Here is a 22,792-nt window from a genome sequence, read left to right on the forward strand (position 1 = left end):
AGCCTGCTGTGCAAAAAAAAAATATTTATACAAGTACATAGCCTGCATTATATTATTTAAATGGTTATACCAGGACCCTGGTATAACCATTTAAATAATATAATGCAGGGTATTGCCGACCCCTACAGGGCCGCGGCCCGCAAGCCTCCTATGGTTCTTTAGATGCCAAGATGCAGCTCTCTAGCTCCATGCACAAATATTGATACAATATTGAAATAAAGATGTTGGTAGTTCTTTAAAAACTGAAAAATTATGTAAATTATGTAAATTGTAACTTTTAGGTCTTCCGTCTCAGGTTGCCAACCCCTGGTTTATTCAATTTTTTTAATGCACTTTAAGTTTGGTAAATAGAAAAATATACTTATATTTTGTTAACTTTTTAATCTTGTTTCTGCTTGAAGTTCAAATAAGTCTTTGTAAGTATTGAAACAGAGTCTTTGAAGTATTGTATTAATTGGAAAAATATTCATAATTTAAACGTTTTAAGTCTATACATTTTTCTGAACCCTTTAAACTTTTTTTGTTTAGAGTAAACTTTTGTAGTTATAAACTGGAAATATGTTCTTAAGTTAAAAGTTTGTTTTTTTCTACACATTTTACTATTAATCACTTTTTTTTTTAGTTGTAAACTGGTCTATTTAAATTTTTTCCATTTCAATTTAATTTTCAAGGAAGGAGGTAAGGTAGGACATCGAGTGTTGAAAATACTTCTTTAAAACAACTCCTTTTCTTTTGATTATTTTAAAAATCTTTGAAAATTTGAAAAAATTTCAGATTTGATATAGAATAGAATGGAAAAGATAGATAGAGCTGCTTTACTAAGTGTAATAAGGAACAAAAGCTGTTAATTAAGTTTTAGAAGGAAAAAAGTTCAATCTTTTTGCCAAGTTAGTATAGATAGTAGTAAAGTTAGTACGGATCAAATATCTTTAAAAAGGTGTTGTTGTTAAATGAAGCTCAATCATTAGGATCTTTAAATCATTTGATTCTTCCAAATGCAAAAATAAACAAATTTTATAAACAGCAGGTTACAGAAATAATATTCTTAAGTTAACCAACACACCTAATACGTTTCAAAAATGAATTATAGCTTTTTAACTAAATAAAAACGTCTTTCAACTAAATAAACACGTCTTTCAACTAAATTAAGACGTATATTGGCCTTTTAATTAAAATAACACGTATATTAGCTCGAGTTTTCTGTAAAAAAACAATGCCTATCATCATAAATCAAAACTAAAAAAGCATTATTTGTTACAATGTTTTATGAAGAGACAGCCAAAGTTTTTACTAACATCAAAAGCATATAGCTTTGCACAACCAATTACCGACGTTTATCCGACGCACACGAAGAATTTTTTTTTTCCTACATCAGATATACAGTGAGGATCAATTATATATCCCTTATTGTATTAATTTCTTACCTTTTTGAGATTTTTGAGAAAATTTAGACAAAACTACTATTACAACCGTTCAAAATTTAGTAAAGTTTTTAGCTGCTAGAAAAAGCAAAAAAGTTGGAAAAACTAGATCTGCTGAACGAAATAACTGAACATTGGTAACTGTGTGATTTTTCCAATATTTTTTTATTCAAGAAAGTTTCATGATTATACAATAAAAAGAACTTTATCTAGATGCGTGGGATTTGCAACCTGTTTGAAAAGCAATAAAAGTTATATTTCCAACAAAGTCATGGATCTTGCAGTTCAACGCGGATCTTGCAGTTCAACGCGGATCTTGCAGTTCAACGCGGAATCACTGCGCTGATTTAACTCCCAGAAATTTATAGCTGCCAAAACTATAAGTTAGAAAAAAAATTTTTGGAACCATTGAAAATCTTTTACAATGCTGCAAGTAGCAATTAGATGGCAATAAAACCGAGATTTCTACTCGTTTACAATACTTTTTTAATTGTCTATTATTGTCCGATGTACATACAAGTCATTTAATCCAGAAAGAGGATCAAGAAAGTGGATTAGCAAACGTCACTTCTATAGTTTAACTATGTTTAAAAACTTTACCGACATCATTTCCTTAAAAAAAGTAATGTCAAAAGTAGGCAGCTAAATACGACGATCTCGACAGATTCTCCATTTAGAAATTTTAATAAGAACACATATAAAAAAGCATATTTAAGTACATATATAAAAGGTTACATAGAAGCTATATTTAGATACATACAATTTAGAATATTCTTTTAATTAAAATTGATATCACGTGTAATAGATTTTACTCCTGTTTTTTTACGTACAATTTTTTAGAAGTATCATTTCATTTAGTTATTTACTTCAGTTAGGTAAAGGAGATTGGGGTTAGTTGGAACTCTGGGGTAGTTAAAATATGAGCTTTATGCTAGCTAACGAGCAATTTATTAACACAAACAAGTATTGAAGATTTGACGAACTGAAACACATGCTATTTTATTGTTAGATCAAATAAAAAATGTAAAAATTAAGATTTTGCTTAGAGATTTTTACACATTTTTTGTGATTTTTGTATTATTATTTGTAATATTTCATTATAAAGACTAACAAAAGACTTTGATAACACATTTAAGTAGTATTTTTTGAGGTCTTTTTTTAAAAGTACTTTTTATAGAATTTTGTGCATGGAATACCTTAACATACTGTTTAGGAGAGTACTAGTTTAATGTATTAGATATATAGAGTACTAGATACCAAAATCTTCACCCTAAAATAAATAATTATTAAAAAATTTATTTTTAACAAATACAACTTAGTTTATGTAGGGTGTAACTCTTGTTATATTGGTGAGACATCTCGTCATTTTAAAACTAAAATATTCGAATACTATAAAAGGGATAAAACCTCCTATATATTTTAATACCTTCATTTGAATAAAACATGCTTTTTCTAATAGACTGCATTTCAGTTCTAGATGAAGCTGTTACTAAAAGGTACCTTTAAATTAGAAAAAGTTTGTACATATATAATAAAATAAAAGACAAACAAGTTAATCATGCTAGAGTGACGCTTACGGTCTAAATAGTCATTATTCTCTCTCATTTTTTTTTACTTTTTATTAATTGATTTTATTATTTTTTAAATTGAAATTTGTTGAATTTTAATGGCTTTTTTAATTGGTTTTTTAAAAATATTATATTAAAATTTTTTAATTGATTTTATATTTTATTGATATTATATAAATATATACATATACATATATATTTATTTTTACTAATTTACACACACACACACACACACACACACACACACACACACACACACACACACACACACACACACACACACACACACACACACTCACACACACACATAGACTTGTATTATGTACAAGTGCATTTGTTGATATTAGGCGCATTAGTAATTATTAGTTCTACTAGTTATATAGTTAGTACTTTTATTATATAAAATTTGTTATTAATATTTTATATTTTTAACTAACCCCATTGCCTGCTCCAACTTGCTCCAATGGCGGGGTTTCTCTGAAGACTTTTTTGCAGCTCTTTAATCAAAGATATATAAAAACTACATTTTAAACTTTATTAATGAATATTGTGTTATTTTAACTTTTTAAATTATTTTTTTCTAAATTATTAGCTTATTGTTAAACATATAATTAGTATCACTCATTTTTATGAGTTATATTTAATTACATGTTTATGAGTGATCGAAATGCTTTAAATTTGAGATCATAATATCTCATTAGTTTTTTTGCAAAAGCTATTGCAACGTTGAAGTAAAGGATAGACTTTAGCGCGTTGGGTTAATTATTAAAAGGAAACCCTAGACTATAAAAAAAAACATTATTAAAAGTTTATAATTGGTTTTCAATACATTAAAACCTTTTTTTGCTATGTCGGGTGGGCCAACGTACCCTGTTATCGGGTTAGACTGGTAAAAGAGGAATTAATTGTTATGCATATAAATTTAAGTGCTAAGAATGTAAAGTAAGTGTATTATGTATAAAATATATACTTATGCATGTAGGGTAGACCGGGGCGATTTCGCCTCTTTTAATATTTTGAGAAAAAGATTTTATTTTGGCATATCACTATATTAAGATGATTTAAAATAATTATTACCTTAAAATTATAACAATTGATCATAGTTGCCGCCTAATTTGATCGGTTTTTGTAAATTTTGAATAAACTTTGCTGTTTAATGTTATTAATTGATATTATTGTGTCACTATTGCTCCAATTGGCGTTATTATTAATTTTGTGAATTTGATTGAAACTACATTTGAGAATAACTGCTAAGGTAAGAGCTTCATAAATTTGTTAAAAATATTTAACTGGCGTTCGTGGTATATATTTTAAATAGGTTTTTGTCCAAGTAGAATATTGTGGGGTAATTTCGCCACAGAATGATAAAACAGTTCCACAGTTAAAAAAAATTTATAATGTACAATATTTTTGCTTTTAAACAATATTTAATAATAATATTTATTATTATATAAACAATTTTATAAAATCATTGGGCATATATCACAAATTATAGAATGATAAATTTATTAGAAGTGTTTTGAAGATATAATAAATCAATAATTTTTAGATATACATTTAAAGCTAAAGTACTTTATAATTTAACTTAAAAAAAATTTTCTAAAGTTCTCCTAAAATTTTGTATATGAAAATGCCATTTGTTGCAATCGAATGCATTTCTTATATTCGCATTTCTTATTATTAAAAATGTCGCTAATTGTTTATAACCACTATATCAATTGTTTATATCACTATACAAATTGTAGCATGTTTAAAATACACCATTATAAAATCCAAGCATCGATATTTAAAAAGATAATTATTATGCCAACTGGTAATAATTGTTTGTTGCATTTTTACCATAAGTGCCAAAATCTAAAACTCGCTATATATTACCTATGTTTTAGATGCTACGCATGTTCCAAAGAAAAAGAAATCCTATATTAATATTATGGCAGCAAAATATTAACGGCAGCAAAAACATTTGAAGTTCCGAGATTAACACTGAAAGATAAGATAAATGGACGTCGACAATCAAGCTCTGTGGGAAGAAAAGTCTTTACAAAGCAACAGGAACAAACGCTAGTAAACAGACTTTTTTACATGGAAGATCGTGGATTTCCATTGATAACAAACTGGTTGAGATGTAATGCTTATTTATATGCTAAAAAAATACATCTTCGTCAATTAATTCAAAAAGATTTGCCCACTACATGGCATAAATCTCACTTAGATTACTTACTTATATAAAAAATAGAAAATCTCTGGATGTATTTTCCAATCCAAGTGACTCGAAGAAGAAGAAGTTCTTTATCAAACAAAAAAAGCAGGTGGCTCAAGAAAGAAAATTCTAAAAAGTTCACAAAAAATTCTATAAAGGAATTTTTTGCCTAATCAAATAAATTCATATGGCTCAAAGAAGAGAAAATCCCATAGTTTAAAATCATTATTAAATCAAATGCTAACGAGTACATCGAAAGGTTATTACAGAAACAGAAAAAAACAACTCACTGCTGTGTGTTCAGTGTGGCATGGGTGGATTCATCAGAAGACTGGCTCCAATGCGTTTCTTGTCATATAAGTGCATGTGAAGTCTGCTTTTGCATTAACGTGTGCACAGAATGTGTGTAATTCCACAAAATATAATAAAGCTTTAATTCTTTTTACATTGACACAATCATAAAAGGCGAAATCGCCCCATATAAGTGGGTAATACAAATTGGTGTTCATGAGTATAAATAATTTTTTTTAAAATATTTTTAAACTTGGTTGAACTAAATATAGTTTATTCAATGTAATTTAGTTAATAGTACACGAAAAGAGTGTATCAGGTTAAACAGACGGTATTAAAGCAGCAAAAATGGCAAAATCGCCCCGGTCTACCCTAAATTAAATTAATAAGTAAATTAGTACATAATACTTAAACTTGCATAGATCCAAATATAAATATTGTGTAAATTTACATAAAATTTACATTTGGATCGGTAAAAGTTTCTAAAATATGTAAATGATTACATAATACTAAATTTGCAAATCCAAATGTATGTATATTATATAATATTTACATTTGGATATATGTAATTTTAGTTAAATGTAAATGAGTACTTAATACTTAAACTGACATATGTCTAAATTTAAATATTATTATTTTCTTATTATTCACGTTTAATGCCTTCATAATACTAAAAAAACAAATATTAATTTATATATATTTTATAACTTATAACATTTTTATAACAAAAACAGTTTTCCGTCGCTAATCAAAACAAATCATTAAAAATGTACTAGTTAAAGCAATTACCAACAGCCAATGCGTACTTCTTAAAGCAATTACCAATAGCCAATGTGTCCCAATCTACCTTATTATACTTATCAATAAGTTTATTTGTATTACGACTTCTAATAAAGAAGTTTATTTCAACAGTTTTAGTGCTTTGTTCACGAAAAAAACATTAAAAGAAAACGTTAAAACTATTGGAAAAAACATCTAAAAAAAACTAAAAAATCTAAAGAAAATTAAAGTTATTAAAGAAGAAAAAACGTTTATATTTCTTTTAATTATTTGAATAGAAATTTAACAGAGATTTTTAACTTTTGTTTCATTTTGTTAAATATTGTTTATTTTATTAGCAACAAGTATCGTAATCCAAAGTTTTGTATACAATAATCCAAACATTGACTTAATGATTTAAAACGACTTTTACGATTCAAAAGCCATTATTTCATGTAGAACTGAGCAACAAGTAGTTCAGCATCATACTTTTTAAACTTGTATAAAAATGTTTTGTGCTTAAGTTGGTACTTCGCCATCAGTACTAAGAACTTAGAGCCTAGACCTCACGTAATCTCTAAAAGTATCTAGAATTGTCTGGTAAATTGGAATTGAAAAGTTAAGACAAATCCTAAAAATAAAGCAATCTTTTTCAAATATTGCATTATTTATAAGTTTATGTTTGATTATTACCGGAAATGTTTTACTAATTTGTGAAAATGCATCAGAACTATTATCACATTATTAAAAATGCAATGACCGTAAATTGGCGTATATTGGCGTATAGTTTGCGCAAAATTTTGTTTTTGTATACCCGGGGAGTTTCAATGAATGTTTAAATTGAATTTAAATCTCAGAGAAGTTTTTTTTAAACTTAAAGAGGTTGAAAATGTTCATTAAAGAATTTTGATTTTTTTATGTTGGCTCTAAGAAATTATATGAAAAAATAACTGAACAAGTAATAAATAATAACTGAATATTAAACGACATGTTGAAGTGATACTTACACAATTGTTTTATTTGTTTAGTCTTTGCAATTGAAAACTTATTATAAAATCAATAGCTGTTTAGTTGTTTTTTACACTAAAAATCAAGTTATCCATCAATAAATAATAAATACAACTCAATAGATTAAATAATTTATTATTTTTTAAGTACAAATTTAATGGTATATTTAATTAAAACTTTTTATCTATTTAGTTAAAATATTATAAATCTTTTATTAGTAATCTTTTTTAATATGCATATAATAATTTTCTAACCGATTATATATTTTCGTCATATAAAAAAATCTTTATAACTTAAAATTGAAATAAAAACGTTAACAATCAAAAAAATTTTTAATGAACCTGACAAATGTCATCACATAAAGTTAGCTTCTGGACAAAAAATCACTTTAAGTAACACAGCTTTTAATGCCAAATTCATAAAAAAAATTTGTTCAAAGAAAGTTTTTTAAAATCATAGATGTCTCGTTTCTCTTTAAATTATCTTCTTTATTTTATAGATTGTAAAGCAAACAGTTTCAAGTACTCCCAAACCACGTGGTTTCTGTAAACACAATAGCTTATTTTTTGCAACGTCGACTTATATTCTTTTGCGTTCAACATTGTAGTTTTTATTACTCGTTAAATTTATATATTAAATTTTAATTTCTTTTGCTCATATATTATAAATAATATAATATAATGTTATATAATATTATATATCTGTATATATATATATATATATATAACTTTAAAAAAGATAAAAATTTACAATAGAATTTCAGAAACCATATATTAACAATGCAGCAACCAAATCCCATATGTTGGTTTGTTTAGAATTTCCTACACGTGCAGTTTCAGTTAATGTTTGTATTTTCATGTTAGCCTAATAGTTTTAGGTAGGAATTAGAGCCGACGACACCGGAGGGGTTGAGGTCCCCAACATTTTTTTTCAAGAATTTTCTAGATGTTGTGGACTTTTTTAGAAATTGATATTTGTCAATTTCTAAAAAAAGTCCTCTACCTCTAGAAAACTCTGATATACGGGATTACTTGAATGCATGTTGAAAGCTTGAATGTTCGAATTGCTTTTAACATACATTTAACATTATAACTAATTAGTAAATAATTTTGTATTCAAGCTATTTTTACCTAAAACTTTAAAGCAAACAAAAAAATATATATAGGTTGACTAAAACTGCACGTGTAGAAAAATGCAAGTTAACAACCAATGTGCTTACGAACTAAAAAAAAAAAAAATTAAACTATTTTTTCGTATTTTTGATATATAAATAAGCAATAAATACCAGATATTTTTTCACAATAGTTTACGATTTTAAATCATATAAGAAAAAACCTTGTAGACTGTGCGTACAATAAAAAAGAAAATAAATGAAATCGATAAAATCGATTTTTAGAATTATTTTAAAGAGCATTGCTACAACCCACGCAAACAGATTTTAATGCTTCGGTACTAAACTTGTTTCTAATTTCTGATTTTTGGTTTCTGAGGTTTGAGATTTTAAACTTGAAACTTGTTTCTAATTTCTTTGAGATTTTATTTAGTTGCTTACTTTTTAATTAATTTCCCAGTTTCCAGTGACTTTTTAACGATATGACCATAAAAAAACGTAACAAAAAGATTCAAAGACCTCCTATGAACGTCTTACAAACTTATGTGAACCAGCTTGTGTGAACAGTCTTACAAACTTATGTACCAGTTACAAACTTATGTACCAAATAGTGTTGAACATTTAAAATAATGCATTAAACTCAATATATATTTAAAAATAAATGCAATCAGTATATATATATATATATATATATATATATATATATATATATATATATATATATATATATATATATATATATATATATATATATATATATATATATATATATATATACAAAATATATTTAAAAAATTGGTCTTGTCACTAAGCAAGTTTTTTCTTTACAAAATAAAAAATTTTTTTACAATGGTTGTCATAAAATAAAGAATATAACAGACAGTGGTTCAAAGAAGATGAAGCTCACAGCCCCCTTTTAAGGGATATCGTCAGATACTAAAGTTTCTCTGCGTTGATCTGGTAATTTTTTTTTTATTATTATTAAAGAACTTTCAAAGTTTAGTTTTATTCTTTTATTCAACTTTGTTTGTTCTTCTTAATTTGAACTTCCGTTTGTCATTTTGTAAGCAGCGGGCAAATAATGGAGCAGCTTTTGATTTTTAATTATTTTGTTTTAAAAATTAAATGAAGATTTACTTAAAGAATAATCAGAAGTATGACAAATTTTTATTACTTAAAATACTTTTTATAATAAAAAAATTTTAATTCTTATAATTAACTATTTATTGATAAAATATTTTTTGTTAAAGAAAAGTTTTGCCGATTATAGAAAGATTATTTTAGCTGTAAAAGAATTAATTCGGTTATAGAAGGATTATTTTGGTTATATAAAAACTATTTTGGTTATAGAAGGATTATTTTGGTTATTGAAGGATTATTTTGGTTATATAGGAATTATTTTGGTATTTTACTTATATGATGAATACTTTGATTATTAAAGGATTATTTCGGTTATATAAAACATATTTTGTTATAGAAAATATAACAATATCTTTTTTAATAAAGAATTTTTTTTTTTTATAGAAAGATTTGGATGCATTTATTGTGATAATGTATTGTGAAGCAAGTCACAAAAAATTATCAAAAATTTGAATTTTTATCAAATACAAACCCCAATAAGACTTTTTTTTAATGTTTAAAAAAGAAAAGCGACCAATTGAAAAACACTGTTTTTTAGTTTTTATAATCTCTTTTTTGTTCAACTTATAAATATATATATCTATATATATATATATATCTATATATATATATATATATATATATATATATATATATATATATATATATATATATATATATATATATATATATATATATATATATATATATATATATATATATATATATATATATGTATATATATATATATATATATATATATATATATATATATATATATATATATATAATATAGCTTTTAAAGATACTTTTTTCAATAGATTGACCAATAACAAAAAATAAAATTACTAATTACAAAAGGTTGGTAAAACCACACGGTAAATAATAATGGTTTTTATAGGTAGCATTTTACGTAAAAAGTCTCAATCCATATTTCAGTTTCCAGAGTTAGTATAAAACACCCAATCAAATTTTTTCATACTTTAAATCCACACCCACTAATCTGTTAGAAACAAACAAAATATTTCACAAGTTTTTTAATTTGTTTAAAAGCTTATTACAATTATATAAATTTTTATCATTTCAATTTTAATGCTTTTAAGCATTAAAGATGTATAAAATAATTTTTGAGAATTTATTTTTTTACTTTTGTCCACCACACTGTGAAATGATTTAAAAAAATTTTTTTTCATAGTCTTTAAAAACGGCATAATACTTATACAAATATGGCATAAATACGGCATGATAATTATACAAATACAGAAATCGAGAAACTTAAAAATCTAGGCAAAATAAGCAAATTCTGGAAGTGATGTCTTTAAAATGTCTCCATTTTCAGATATTTTATAAAAAACAATGAAAGTAAGTCTTTGGTAAATTTTTTGGGAAAAGTCTTATTTATTCCAGAGATATTCCCAAAATTTGGCCCATTTTGTTAAATAATTGCGCATGAAGTGCAAATGCTACTTTAAGGGCAATTTTAGTAACATGAATATGACAGACACATTGCTTTTTAATTTTTCTGCTAATCTGGGTAGATTTCTACAGTAAAAGCAAATTTTCAGCATGTTACATTTTTCATTGTTTAGAAATCATGGCCCGAAACCACTAAATTTGAAATTTTACCCTAACTTTAAGCTCTAATATCTCTTAAAGCCTTTACTTGCACATAGTTTTTTTTAAGTGTTTTTGAAAGACACTAAGGCATACATTGATTATATGGAACAAAAATTATGTGCATGCAAGGACCTGGGAAGGAGTAACCTGTCAAAAGCCACTTTTTGCGTTCATAGCGCCTTGATAAATTACCCATAACAACCGTGGCCTTAGGTCTGCCATAAACAGTATAAGTTATTTAATTTCCTTAAACATGCATCTTTCAATATCTGAAAAAAAATCCATCTGATCGAATGATAAAAAGCCTACAGAAATCCTAGAAGTAGCCTTATTTCGCCAAATTTTTACTAAAAAATACCCTAGCAACGGTGTAGAGATGCTTAGCAACGGCTACTTTACAGCTCTAATAATTAGTACTGTAACTAAAATTTTTGATATAATACATTTTATAACAGAACTGTACAAGAACACTTGATGAAAATTACATTGTAAGCTTTTTTAATGTAACAAAGTACTTAACAAAAGATTCAAGTGATGCAATGGCAACAGACTTGTTAAATGTTACTTTGCACTCCTTAATTTTTCTTTATATGTAATGCAGTAAAAACTTCTAAATGTCATGATTGATATCTTATTATGTCAAATTTTAATTCGAGTTCTACTTTTGAAGCACTCATTTTTTAAATATCTTATTGTATTCGTTTCGAAATAGCATTTGGCAGCTAAATTTTATAATAAGTACTCACTAAGAAATAATGATTTGCTAAATGAACCATTTTGTAGAACATAGTTTCATGAATTTTTTATTACTTATCGCGCACCTTACCTTTGAAATAAAATAGTTTTGCCTAATTTTGATCCTTTTATTCGTTTTTCTGTTTTTAAAAATAGATTAAAAGATTTTATTCTTGCTATCGATAACATTTTAAGTTACTATTATTTTGAAATAAACCTTGAGATTTATATTAATATATTTTTATTTATATTAATATATTTATGAGATTTATATTAATATATTTGTTTTCTTTGGTTTATAACAGAAAGTTAAAAAGAAATTTGAAAAATTTAAAATGCAGCTTGAGAAGATATTTGCTGAAGCACCTGCACCTGGTCAATAAGAGGCATTGATTTTTCAAATGTTACACAATGAAGATGAAGATGCTTCAACTCAACTGGTTATAAAAGACTTTGTTGTACCAGTTAATATGTTTCAAGAAAGAGATTCTTTAGGATTTTATAGCAGTCTTTTTGATTTCAGTTTTTAATCATAACAAATTCACTAAAGAAACATTAATGAAAATCTTTAATTTCAAAAAACATCAAATAGAAAAAGCACGCAAGTTGCAAAAAGAAAGCAGAGGATTTCCCATACTAAAAAAGGAAAAGGTAAACGTATGCAAATGCCACAGGAAAAAATAGGACATTTTTTGGAATTTATGTTTTGTCGAGGTTTGCTGCAAGATGTAGCTTACGGTGTAAATAAAATAAAGTTTGACATTGGAGATAAAAAAAAAGTGGCTAATGCCATTTTAATGATGAAGTTTAGCCATATAATCACATTTTATAAAGAAACTTGCCAAGAAACTAATTATCTCCCTATGTCAGATACTTTTTTACGGAGAATTTTTTTTGAAATAAAACCTTCTCAAAGGAAAGGTTTGGCTGGTCTCGATAATTTTACGGCAGCTAGCATGGGTTGATTTCAAACTTTGATTGGTGTTTCTAAAAAGTGGAAGTATAAAAGTATTACTAAGTTCCTTGAAAATGGTAAAAGGTATCTGAAGAGTAATTATCCTCTAAAATGTAGTGAAAATTTCACTTTGCATAGCCACTCTACTTCTTTTGCTCTTTCAGATATAGATCCAGACTTAAATCAACCTACTATAGCCGTAACGATGAACTATGCATTGACTGTACTAACCTCATTTTAGCAATCAACCAGGTTCGTGGTTAATTGCTGAAATGAGGTTAGCGGAGTCCAGGTAAATGGTCAATTAAGAAAAAAAGTCTATTTCACTGCTGTCTATAGATGACAGCAAACCCTTGTTGATGTACTCTATCTTGCTGATGTTGTTTTAGCCAAAGTTAGAAACGATTTTCCTTGTTTAAAAAACCCTTATACTAAGTCAGATAACGCATCATCTTATCATAGCAACTTCTACTTAGGAGCCATTAACAAAGTATGCAAAGCAAAACAATTCTTTCTTAAGAGTTATGATTACAATAAGCTGTCATGTGGAAAAGATCAATGTGACAGAGAGTCAGCAGGAGCGAAATGTGTCATAAGGAGTTTTGTTGATGCTGAAAACAATTTTTTGACTGATGAAGATATTTATGAGGCTTTTCATAATGGCGAAGGAATTCAAAATGCTGATGTCGCTGAAGTTATAATAGACTCCAAAGTTTCTACTTTATCAGGACCAAATCTGATTCTCATCATAAACAGTTATTATTCTTTTCAGTTTTTCTCTGGTCACATGATAATATGGAGATACTTCCGAGTTTGTAAAGGTAAAGAATGGAACTATAATAACGTGACAATCCATTCTTCAGTTCAAATTGTTAAGCGCTATAGTTTAAATTACAAAAGTTATACTGCACCATCAGTTTCCAAAAAAAAACGTGTTGATAGAAGTGTTAATACTCTTGGGTTTTGTGCACAAATTGGTTGTGCTAAATAACTTTATGATACTGAATTATTAGCAGAACACATGCTTTCATAAAATTACACTTCTCGATCTGTGCCTAAATCTATGGTAGATAGGGTAAGCCTTTCCTATGTCAACAAAATGAACCTAAATTCGAGCCTTAATTCTTCTGATCACCTGCTATTATCCCATTCTATCATTAAACAAGGGATTGAAAACCTCACAAACATCACTGGATAGGCATTACCAAAAAGAAAAATATTTAGATATTCTTCTAAGCAAAAAACATTTCTAATGCAGATCTTAGAGTAAGTTCACCATCAGCTGAGGACAATGTTTAAGCCAAGTGAATATGTGACAACTCAACAAACTCGATCATTATTCATTTTTGTGTATTGAGATCTATTGCATTGAAATACAAAATTATTGGTTAATTAACCATATTAATTAATTTCAAGGAATGGAAGCAGCAATGATTAGACGTTACTTTGTCTTTACCTCTACCATTAAATGAATGATGATGACATATATGTTTTTTATATGGAATATTCTGCTGTACCTGGAAAGAACTGCTTCAGGTAGCCAAATAAAGAAAATACCCTCCAATATTTATCTCTCGACGTTGTTTGTAGGATTGATGCACCAACACCAACTAATCAAAGAGGAAATTATTTATTATTCTCTCTCAAAAGACAATATTGCCAACGTGAAAATTCAGATTGACAATTAATAAACTTCTTAAAATTTTTGTTTTTTTATAATTCTTAGAAAACTGTATTTCCTATCAATTTTGAATGGAAAAAATGTTGATCTTGAAGTTTAATGGTTCTTTCTTTAATTGACAAAGTTAAAAAACTAGTTTTTATCAAATGCTCTTGTACAGTTCCGTTATAAAAATGTATTATAGCAAATTTTTTAATTACAGACATATTGAAGACATCAGTTGTAGACTTTGCCTAGATTTTTCAGACAATGGCATACAAAAGGCATGATAATTATGCAAAAATATGTACACTATAATTATACAAAAATATATACAAAGCAAAAATATATACAAAAGGCATGATAATTATACAAAAATATATACAAAGCTGAACAGCTTTTATAAAATGTATATATTAAAATTTTTATTTTTATTTTTATTTTTTTTTTTTTTATATATATTCGTCATTATTAATAAAAGTTTGTACAACATTATTAATATAAGTTTGTACAACATTATTAATATAAGTTTGTACCGTGAAATATATGACTGGAGCATTAGAAGACAATAGTCTTATCATTTTGCCCCATTTTTGTCGTTGACAAAATATAACAAAAATATTAACCAAATACAAATATAATAAAATATTTATAATACATATAATTTTTTTTTTTTTTACTACATTTACAATGAACATCATTAAATAACCAAGCAAGTAATATAATAGAATTTCAAGAAAAAGTGAAAATTTAAATTGAAAAAGGAAAAATTTTAAAAATAAGAAAAAATTTTAAAAATAAGAGATTGTTTCATTAATGTTGAGGTCTAGTAGCTGTTGTTTTACAACGCATTTAAAATGTTGGATTGAGTTTATCGTTTTTATTTTGTTTGTTAGAAATGAGTTCCGCAATTGGGGTCCTCTGCTGGATATTGAGAATTTAGATTGTCTTAAAGAGGTTTTCGGAATATAGTAGTTCTTGATAGAGTATTTTGTTTGATATTTGTGATTAATAAGGCGAAAAAAGTTATGGAAGACTTCAGGGACCAGATCATTTTTGAGTTTAAACATGAACTGAAGAATGCAATAGGTATTTTGTTCGTAGATATTAAGAACTCTCAGTTCCTTCATTAAATGTTTAGAATTGAATGCTTGTTTCTGTTTTTTATATATTAAATCTAGTTTTGATTGGTAGTTACTAGCCCAGGCAATATTGCAGTAGTTAATATAGCTATGTATATATGCAAAATAAAAACTTTTAAGGCATGCATTATTTAAAATATATCTGGTTTTATGCATAATTCCAATGTTTTTTAGATATTTTGCTTTTTAATATATTAATGTGGTCTTTCCAGCTAATATGTTCATCTAAGAATACCCCGAGAAATTTAACTGAGAACGCTCGATTTAGTCTAACTTTGTCTAATAGAATATCTGGAAGTTTTAAAGGTAGTTTGTCTGAATTGTATAGTTTTGTGAAAAAGATATAATTACTTTTCTCAATGTTGACAGAAAGTTTGTTTGATTTAAACCAATCGTTCAACTCTTCAAGTTCCTGATTTACTGTATTAAAAAGTGTAGTAATGTTAGAGTGGGTTAATTAATTTAGTGGTTTATTTAGTTAATTTAGTTTATTCAATTGATTTAGTAGTTTTTGAGAAAATTAAATTTAAAGTCGACCAAATTTCAACTTATCATGGTGATAATAAACTGAAAAAATGGTCCATAAATCCTCTTTATATAAGAAGTTATTAGTTTTGTCCAGTAAAAGTGAATTCTGGCCCACTGAGTATTTGTGCGTAAAAAGTGGAGTAAGTCTTAAAAAGTTATAACTAAAGTATAAAGTACAAATCCTGGGGTTCTTATAGGGTTTTACTAAATTTACTGATTATAGACTACTTTAATAATAATATTTTAATATTTATAAGTTATTAATATTAGTATTAATAACTTCTTTAATATTATTATATACTAAACGTGTTTAGTAAACAATAATGGTTTCAGTAGATAATAATTTATACAAAAAGTCTAAAATCCATATTTTACTTTCCTTAATTAATCAGCATAAAATTCCCAAGCGCGTACAACCGCAGTAGAGCATACCAATAAAAAAATAAGAAGAAAGTTCAAGTTGAAATAAACGCACAATTTCCCGAACTTCGCTTTTTTACATAAGTGATAAAAAAATCAGTTTTTTAAGATAAAAAAGAAAAATTAATCAAATAAAAATAAAATAAAAACCAGACCTATCACCTTTGAAAGAATTGATTGTCGAAATTCGGACAAGTGTTTAGAATTATCATATTTTGTTTCCTACAGATTAGTGGGTGTAGATTTAATGTACAAATGTTCTGGTTGCACTTGACTCTAAGTAGAACACAACGAATAGGTTCATAACGGGGGTTAAGTGAATGACAATTGGGCTAAATTGCTTTAGTTTAATAAAATATTTTTAAAAATTTATACGTAAATAAAAAAAGATAAATAAAAAATGCTTTTTTGCATTGAAATAAATTGATTAACTTTGATGTCGGTAAATTCACTCTATATTTTAATAAATACGCTAATAAATGTAGCTAGCTTGTTTGTATTTGTTTACGGATTACAAAAACTTTACATAATAGTACAAATAACTTTGATTACAAGCACAGAGAATTTTAATCAAACTTATGAAATATAGTGAAAATAAATATATGGAGATAAAAAAAGTTTCATACGTTTGTAGTTCAGCATAAAATTAATTGTAACATAATTTTTAACATGTAACGGATATTTCACGTTATGAACAAAAATATCAAAATTAAATGTGAGGTTGATACCCGACTCGGACTCTGGGACCCAGTATTTCAACGGTTTTCATGAATACCCGGTACCGGCCATTTCTTTGCAATACCAGTTACCGGGTAATAATTATAGTATAGCTGTTTCTTTAGGAAATATTTTAAGTTGTATATAAAATTATCACCGGCATCATTTTTAGTTTGCAATAAACCTCTTGATAACTTCAAAATCTAAGGAAGTCGATAAGCAAAATGTCTTAGTTAAGGCCGAAATCCTATTTACGGATCACTAATTAAATCTTATTTGTCCATTTCATAAATCTTTTATGATTTAAAAAATTTTTACCATTAAAAAGATAAATAAAACGTGTAAACAATCTTTAATATTTAATACGTGTAAACAATCTTTAACATTTTGAAAGTTGATAGGGATGTACCGGAATTCCGTTCCGGAACGTCCCGTTGCCGAAATTTGATACTTTGAGGTCATTCCGGTTCCGACCGAAATTACAATTTCATTACATTTCAAGTCGGAATGCCGGAATTTATTTTTTAACTTTTGTTTTAAGACATATGACACTGACTGTGTTAATTAAATCAAAAAATCATTATCCTACATGACAATCAAGAACTATAGGTAAACCTATGTTAAAAAAATGCAAATTTCTCTCCGAACACAATTTAATTTTATTTGCAATAATCAATTATATAAGAATTTCTAGAAGTTTAGGAATATTGTCGTGCAAAAAGGGTTGCTATGCAGTTTTGGGCTACAAATTAGCTCTTTTTTCATCAAAAATGTTACCTGCTTCTTAAAATAGTCTTATTGTTACTTAACTTTTAAATAGTTAAAAAATATAGGATGCCTAATGCAGTAAATATTTCAATTTTAACCTAAATGGAAAAATAGAAAACAAAAAAAGTAATTTTAAATATAAATTTTATGCAGATTAAAACTTTCAATAAATAAAATTGTAAGAAACAAATAAAAACAGCATACTAGATTTAAATGAAACAAAAATCAAGTTAATGAAATAGCTTATATATATATACACACACACATATATATATATATATATATATATATATATATATATATATATATATATATATATATATATATATATATATATATATATATATATATATACATATATATATATATATATATATACACATATATATATATATATATTATATATATATATATATATATATATATATATATACATATATATATATATATATATATATATATATATATATACAAATATATATATATATTTGTATATATATATATATATATATATATATATATATATATATATATATATATATATATATATATATATATATATATATAACTTCCAAACATGGAGCAAACTCCAAACATTTATATGTTTATACTTATGTCAAATAATGATGGTTTGCAAAAAATTGCGATTATTGGAGGCTGGGAACAAAAAAGCCCCAAAATTTTCGCCCCCTGCCCCAAACGTGAGAGCAACAAGTTGATGAAGTATTTTTTGTACTATTCTTAACTAGACTTATATTCATCAATAATTTTTAGATTTCATTTTAAAATTATTTAGCGTTCAAAAATTATGACCATATAAAGTTTAAACCCCTCTCAATTTGAGGGGTTGCAAATTTTATATGGTAATTATTTTTAAACGCTAATAGATAATACTATGAAACTTAAAATTTATAGATGAATATAAGTCTAGTTAAGAATAGTACAAAAAAAACTTGTTGCTCTCACGTTTGGGGCAGGGGGACAAAAATTTCTGCGCTAACCAAACCCTCAGTCGATGTAGCAGCACTTTGTTGCGAGTCGAGTTTTAAGATAGTCGATGAAGCCACACTCCGCAAAAATTAAAAAACAATCAAATCATTATTATTGCGGTTTTTGAAAAAATGATAAAACTTAATATACTTCCGCATTAATTTAATTGTTTTAACTTTTTAACGACAATAAAATGTAGCTTAATTGTCAAAGTCACAATAATTGTTGTTGAAACAGACTTTTTTTACATTTTTTACAAGTCTCTTTCGACTACGAGATAAGGATATATATATACATATATAAATACATATATAAATACATATATATATATATATATATATATATATATATATATATATATATATATATATATATATATATATATATATATATATATTTATTTATTTATTTATAGGTTATAAACATATATTATACAGCCACGATGCTAAGGTGCAGACTTTCACTTTCAATCTTGATGGTAAAAATTACATAAATATAATTCTTGTTCCGGCCGGAATTTTAATAACAACAATTCCAAATAAAATTTTTTGATTAATTGCTGCAAATTCATATTTTCAATTTTCATGTTAAAATTTGTTTTACCTGTTTTTTGTTATGCAATGAAATTATAGCTAGTTAAGAGCTCAATTTTTTTGGTTTATAAAAAATACTAATTTTAAAATGTACTTTTATTGTTTTTATAGAAGTATTATTGAAAAGAAAAGATATGTTTCCAAAAGGTATGGTTTTGATGTTCTTTGGTACTACTACTCTTCATATGCGCAAGTGCAAACTCCTCACATGTTCAAGTGCAAACTCCTCATATATATTTAAGTGCAAACTCCTCATATGTTCAAGTGCAAACTATGCAATAGTTTAGTTATAAGAGGATAAAAATCATTAAAGTCACATGGAATTTTAGTAATGATAAATTATTTGCGCGTAAAATACAAAGTAGAGTTTGAGCTAGTGAAAAAAAAAACTTCATTGATTCTGTTTTGCGCTATTTCTGAAGTTTTAGTCGCTTCTACCATCAATAATGCAGTGCAAAGTAAATTGTTTAGACTTTAAAAGAGAAAGAAAGGGATATACAGGTGACCAGAAAAAACGGAGACAAACATTTTTTAATCATTTTTTATGAAGCCAACAAAAATTAAGTAAAACAATGATGAATAACAACAACATGGACCTTCCGCAATAATATACTCAGCCGGTTTCGAAGTGGCCTTCTCCCGCGGCGATACATAAGCCCAAACGCGTCTTGAAATTTTCAGCGATGGGCCGCAGGTCTTCTGACGATAATGGATCCCGTTCCCGGCGCAGCAATTGCTTCAGCGACTCCAAACTTATGTGGAGTGTAGCACAGGCCCTGGCCTCCAAAATTGATCACACGCTGTAATTCATCGGGTTGAGATCCGGCGAGTAGGGCAATGAAGTCCGGAAAATGGGTCCGACACCAGTATTGAGTCGTTTTCGCCTTGTGAGCAGGAGCAGAGTCCTGTTGGAACGTCCAATTCACATCGCCGAAGTGCTGTTGGGCCTACGGAAGTACCACAGTTTCAAGAATGTTGCGTCGGTAGACTTCTTGGTTGATTTTGACTCCTTGATCCACGAAAACGAGGGAGGTCTTACTGCTAGCGCAGTTTCCGCCCCCAACCACGCCGGACTGCGGATTTTTGCGGTGTTCGACTATCGCCAACGTGCCGGGAGCCTCAGCGGACCAGCTCCTGTCGTTTTAATGGTTGTGTGCCTGCTTGACGTTGAACAGCTTCTTGTCCGTGACCAGGATACGTTCCCATTGCTGAGCAGCGGACCGACACTTGATTAGGCGACATCTCTGGAGCCGCACACGTTTGTTTTCATCGGTGAGCAATAGAACTTTTTGGAGCTTATAAGGCTTGGGGTTGAGCTCCCTTTTTGCCATTTGTCACACCGATTCACGTTTCATTCCGGTTTCAAGGGCGATTTTTTGCATGGAGACCCTCGAATTTTGCTTGACTCGCAGACGTGTTGACGGTTGGCAGACGTGTTGAAGGTGCGTCTTCTACCACTTGCTGGACGGTGACCATCGTGGCCGAGCTCCTTGAAATGATTGACGGTCTTGGACACAGTTTGCTTTGGCACATTAAGCAAGCGAACAATATCACATTGACGCATTCCTTTACGAAACAACTCCAAAACTGCACTACGTTTATTTGACATTCTAAAAATATAATATATTTTAGAGATATCAAACTAAGAACATATAAATACTAAACATAAAAACATGGAGAATCCGAAGTTCTTAAAAATAAAAGTTATTATTATTAGTTATTTAAAAAAAAAAAAAACTAACATAAATGTCCAAACAATATATACAAAACTATGATTCACAGTAGAAGCATAAGTCTGAATTATCTGTTTCACACGAAAAGTGTTACCAAAATGTACACTTAATACATTGTGTCCGATCATCGAATGGTGGCACATTGTATATGTTGCATAAAATAGTATCAGTAATAGATTGAGAGGCAGACAACATATTTTTCTTTCATGTCTTCGGTTTCTTACTTTCATTAAGTTTTTTTTCCTGCTTTTCAGACTTCGCTTTTTTTGTCCTTAAATTTGTTGATTTCATTTTTTGGTCGATCACCTTAATAAGCGCAGCATTTGTTTTTAGCATTATGGCTGCTTGTTGCTTTTCTTTCACATTGTTAACATGCTCTTCAAGTCGCTTCTTGAAAGGTGATAAAGTAAGATTTTCAGCGGATTCTGTCTTTCTTTTTTGCTGTCTTAATACAACAATTTTGGGACGCGGGAAAGTCTTTTTCAAAATTTCAGGGGCAGAATTAAAGCCAAGATACTCATCAGCAACTTGCAATAATGATTTTTTCTCAAGTTGTTGAACTACATCATTTGAATGTAGTGTTTATTTTGTAAAAACACCCTTTAATTTTGAAGCAGCATTTGTTGTGCTCAAAACAACTGGTGACTGTATTGGTGCAAAAGGGGTAAATCAGACTAAACAAGTGGTTCCTGACAGATTTCCAAAGGCTCAGCTTCATTAGAAAGAAAAGCTGCATCAAAGGCTTCATCATTAAAAATAAACTCATTTATTGGATATAAACCAAAGCATTTAAACTTATTGATTTCTTTGTCAATGTTAGCAGTAAAGTTGGCAGTTGCAAAAATACCCACCATGTCAAAAAACGAAATTTTACACTCCTGGTTGGATAACATCTAACTGCTTGCTGCTGTATTGTAGCTAACTTTTAATGGTTTAAAAAATGTAAGATCGAAAGGTTGCATCTAGTGTGTGCAATGAGGTGGAAGAGTTATGAGATGGACACCATCGTCGCGACAAAAGTTAATGACCTCAAGTGTTTTGTTAATACGATGACCATCGAGTACAATTAATTGCTCATTAATTTTAGATGCATGAGTCACAGCTACAAAATGTTTTAACCATTCAATGAATAAAGATGAATCAGTCAACCCACTGGTGCTAACTCTAATAATTGAGCCTGGGGGTGCACCAACAGCCAACCTATCTGACATTCTCTTACGAGGAAATATAAACAATGGTGGAACATAAGCACCACTGGCACTCATTGCCCATACAACTGTTACAGTAGCACCTTTTTTCTCCACTAGTTATTTTTGAAACTTGTCGTTTATCTTTTGTTGCAATTATTTTTCCTGGCTTAGTGTTTCCAGTTTCATCCATATTCCAAAGCTGTTTGGCTGAAAATTTATGTTCTTCAAATAATGATTTGTTCATTGAAAAAAATTGCATTAGCTTTG

General features: G+C 27.6%; 1 protein-coding gene and 1 long non-coding RNA gene across 6 annotated transcripts in view; one reads left to right on the forward strand and one right to left on the reverse strand.

The window, feature by feature from the left end:
* The window catches only part of LOC136092447 (uncharacterized), a 30,190-nt gene extending 22,441 nt beyond the window's left edge, over positions 1-7,749 (reverse strand). Inside the window, exons 1-2 of one of the 4 annotated variants that reach the window (XM_065820700.1) lie at positions 6,270-6,403; positions 3,427-3,486 (exon numbers count right to left, since the gene is read on the reverse strand). The gene's annotated coding sequence lies outside the window, so the exon portion shown is untranslated. Of the gene's footprint in view, positions 1-3,426; positions 3,487-6,269; positions 6,468-7,246; positions 7,330-7,588 lie in introns of those variants that run through there. The other 3 variants (XM_065820697.1, XM_065820698.1, XM_065820699.1) reach the window with 3 other exon arrangements.
* LOC136092448 (uncharacterized) overlaps positions 1-21,234 on the forward strand; it is a 25,671-nt gene extending 4,437 nt beyond the window's left edge. Inside the window, exons 1-3 of one of the 2 annotated variants that reach the window (XR_010644401.1) lie at positions 9,207-9,318; positions 19,425-19,487; positions 19,714-19,851. This is a non-coding gene — a long non-coding RNA (uncharacterized LOC136092448). Of the gene's footprint in view, positions 1-9,206; positions 9,319-19,424; positions 19,488-19,713 lie in introns of those variants that run through there. The other variant, XR_010644402.1, reaches the window with a different exon arrangement.
* The last annotated feature ends 1,558 nt before the right edge of the window (positions 21,235-22,792 follow it).

This window comes from Hydra vulgaris, chromosome 15 (genome assembly GCF_038396675.1).
Source record: "Hydra vulgaris chromosome 15, alternate assembly HydraT2T_AEP".
Lineage (NCBI taxonomy): Eukaryota > Metazoa > Cnidaria > Hydrozoa > Anthoathecata > Hydridae > Hydra > Hydra vulgaris.